We start from the raw sequence: 3,752 nt of genomic DNA, 5'->3' as shown, positions 1-3,752 counted from the left end.
TCTCTCTCTCTCTCTGTCTCTCCCCTCTCTATGTGAGAGAGATTCATTCTTTTTCTTTCTTTTTTTACAGGAAGTTGGAGGCAAGTTCAGACCTTACTCTGAGATTACCGGCGTGTGCCCACGTTATAAAGATCAAATTGAATGGAAGCATAAATACGGAAAATGCAAACCCCTCTCTGAACCCGCTAAATGGTACCCCATCATCTTTATTATATTTTATTTATTTTCTTTTATACACAAAGGGTGTTAATTTCTCTGTTTTTTTATTTTTTGATTTCTTGTCAGAAATGCTCCAAATGTGATGTTCTTTAGGCTTATCATAATTTATGTACTGGTATGTTCCTCTTTTTTTTACTTAAATTTGATTATTGTGCTTCTGTTTTTATAGTATTGAGTTAAGGCGTAATTGAATTTCTTGATGTTTGTGTTTGTAACTTGTGTCAAGGACCATAATGTGTGTGCCAAATGTTCTCGTCTGTTTAATATGATTGGGTTTTTCTTTGTTTGTGGTGCTTCTGGTATGGTCGAGTGTATGATTTGGAGTTGTATGAAGATGGTGAGTGTATGATATGGTGTAAGAAGTTGTTTTGGTAGATTGAAAGTACGAGCTCATGTAGTATATCATCTACAAAATGACTACATCTTCATCTCTATTTTTGTTTTTCTATTTATTGTATTAATGAAACTAATTAGGTTCTTCCAGTTGCACTGAGTTTAATCGATCAGAAGCTGCAAGCCTCCATCTCCATCTTAGTGACATCTGACTTACTCTGTCACTTTTTAGTTTTTTTAATTGTATAAAATTGACTACTATATTGATCTGGCTAATTTTTGATTTCCTAGAGTTGTAAATTTGTTGAGTCGGGAGTTAGTTGTAGTGAAAAGTCAATGTTCTGCGAAATAGTTTTTTGTTCATTATAATGGTGTTAATTTTATTGTAAAAAGGTGATTTTGAATTGTCATTTGTAAAATGATAAGAATACAGGATCGGTACAACCATATATTATATGTGGTGTTTTTAAATGGATAACATGTTAGCTCAATTGTGTAATATATTTGTTCAGTCTATAGTGTACTATATCAGTTCAGTAATTGATGTAGTCAAGTGAGCATACAGTGTATCTTATTTAGGTCATTGAGTTATCTTAAAACTATCTAAATCATAGCAATCAGATTCACTTAACCTTTCTATTCCTCTAATCTATTATTCTTGTTGATTTAGTTCTACAAACTTATTGCAGACTGATGTTCTTGTTCTCTTGCTTCCGTTGATTGGATCTTCATTCACCAGGTACTTTCCTTTCCATGTTTTCATACTTGCCAGGTGCCACTTCTATGTTCATCTAGATTTAGATATTTTGGTTGTCCGAATGTAAATAGCGACATTGATAAATATTCAATTTCAATGCAGCACTGCTTGTCTGGTCGGCATTACTGATGTCTTTGCACCACTTCTTGAGGAGACCGTATTGTATGGAATTTGTATGGTATCCCTCACCAAATGGTATGATTTCCTTGTAATTATGACTAGATATATGTATGTAACCAAACCTAATAACTTAACCTCTTTGTCACTGTCATTAGATATAACTAAACCTAGGAACTTAACCATGTGTCGGACTTGGTAGTGAAACCTAGTAAGACTTGGAACTTTGTATTGTGTTGAATTAATAGAACCATGACAAGCTTGGAAAAATGGTTGATAGAAGAAAGAACAGTTTGTCTTAATCTTTAATGCCTATTAATACACCGGAGATGGACTTAGATAGACTGGATATGACTATAACTCCTTTGAATCTGTACAGGTTGCCTGCTAATGCTGAATATCTCTGAATCTGTATCTGAAGTGAAAGAGAAATTGAAGAAAGTATTATTGGGAATTCTCCTATTTGTAAGAAACCTACTTGCTCTTATTAACACCTGTGTAGACTCATGGTGTTGAAAATTAACTCAAAAATTGGACTTAGGCGCTTTTGTCGTACTACTGGTGTTGTTGCCATGGTGATCATATTATTGCTTCAAATATACTAAAATATGTGTAGGATTTTAATTTTTGACACCCATCTTGTTGCCAACAATTCAAGCTTGGCCAGCCTAACCCATAATGTATATATAGACCATTAGCATATATGTATATATAGATATATAGATATATTTTTTATATACAATTTTGAATATTAGTTTATTTTGGGTGTTGGGAAGAATGATAAAGAACGGGGAAAAATCCGTCTCTATACCTCGCTGAACTGTATTTTGCTTTTTAAAGTTTTATAGAAGTTACTAGCTACATTCAACAAGCTGTGGGAAGGTCTCTACTATATAGTACTTGTTGGGGTAGAAGTAATTTTTTTTAAGTTCTAATTTTCTTCTTCCAGCTTACTTGGTATTTTTAAAAATATTTAGATGCTACTAACCTGGTATTTGCTTTTGGGATCTAACATGAATTGTTTTAGCATGAGCCACCAGTTATTGAAAGGCCTACTATTTCAGCAACAGACTCTGTGGAGTAAGTCAGCATTGTCTTTATTTTCTGATTAAAGTATAGAAGGTTTTTATCTGATCCATATTGCTGCATTTTATTTAGGGGGTAGTAGCACGAAGCTTTCATGTTTTGAAAGTAAATATGGTATTAATTTGTAGATAAACAATAAATTTGAATGTTTTTATCTTGTTAAAATTGAGTCATAGGATACAATGTAGATAATATATATACACTTCAGTTCAAATGTTTAGATCATAAAATGGAGCTTAATTTGACTTCAGTTCAAATGTTTAGATCTCTCTTTAAATTGTAAGAATGCACTTATATCAAAACTAATTAATGTTATTTATCTGCTCTCTATTCAAATCTACGGGATGATTCCAAATTTCAGTACAAGTATGCTTCTGGAATTAAGGTACCACTTTCCATTCTTTCAGTTGAAGCATAATTGTAATAAAATAAGACTAGCTGTGAAAAATTGTTTGTTGCTAATTTAGTTACAGCTCTTGCTCCCATTGTTTTCATTTGATCATAGAATTTGCTGCATTTTCTGAGTTCTAAAACTAACATTTTCCTTCACAGACAATTGATGAACTCTTTCTAATTTATAAATGCAGCTTGCACAGCCCTTGTGGATGCTGGTAACCCCCTGAAACATCTTATTAGTAATGTAGCTGTTTTTATTTCCGAAACCATTCAGGTCAGGCAATCAATTTGTTTAGTATTAAAACATATTTCTACTTATATACATAAGAAATTGATGTGGGTTGGTATGTTTATCTAACAACATATCATCATTTTGATAATTGTAGGGAGCCGGGGGAGCAGTTGGACCGGCTCTGGGATACTTGAAATTGGTTTATGACATTGTACGAAAGGCTGGTGGTCTCTGCATTGCGGATGAGGTGCAAACTGGATTTGGTCGAACAGGAAGTCACTAATGGAGTTTCCAGACTCAAGACGTAATTACATATATAGTTACAATAGCGAAGGTTACCTCATTAACATTACAAGTTCTCTGTAAATATAAACCAGTATTCTGTAATCTAAACTCGACATTGTGGTCAGAGTTCTAGTTATGTTCTATACTTATAAACATCAAAGGGCGTGTATAAAACTCCTCCCACATATGTGATTTGGAACTTTGTATTGTGTTGAATTTGAAGTTTAATTTGAGTTTTTAAGTTAAATATTGTATTTAAGTTTTTAGTGTTTCAAGTGTGACCAATTGATATATTTATGTTAGTAAAAGTTGGAAAAAGTGTTACAA

The 3,752-nt window shown here is 32.8% G+C and overlaps 1 long non-coding RNA gene across 2 annotated transcripts; it reads left to right on the top strand.

Annotated features, from left to right (window-relative positions):
• Window positions 1-215: 215 nt before the first annotated feature.
• On the top strand, window positions 216-2,141 carry LOC141689467 (uncharacterized). Of its 2 annotated transcripts, none has more exons than XR_012562391.1 (3): window positions 216-334; window positions 1,242-1,324; window positions 1,412-2,141. It is a non-coding gene; the product is annotated as an uncharacterized LOC141689467 (long non-coding RNA). The 2 variants fall into 2 exon arrangements; XR_012562390.1 differs by lacking the exon at window positions 216-334 and adding an exon at window positions 351-556.
• Window positions 2,142-3,752: the final 1,611 nt, after the last annotated feature.

The sequence above is a fragment of the Apium graveolens genome, chromosome 10 (assembly GCF_009905375.1).
Source record: "Apium graveolens cultivar Ventura chromosome 10, ASM990537v1, whole genome shotgun sequence".
NCBI classification, from domain to species: Eukaryota; Viridiplantae; Streptophyta; class Magnoliopsida; order Apiales; family Apiaceae; genus Apium; species Apium graveolens.
Note: the sequence above shows the minus strand (reverse complement) of the source record. Positions and strands in the feature narration are given on the sequence as shown.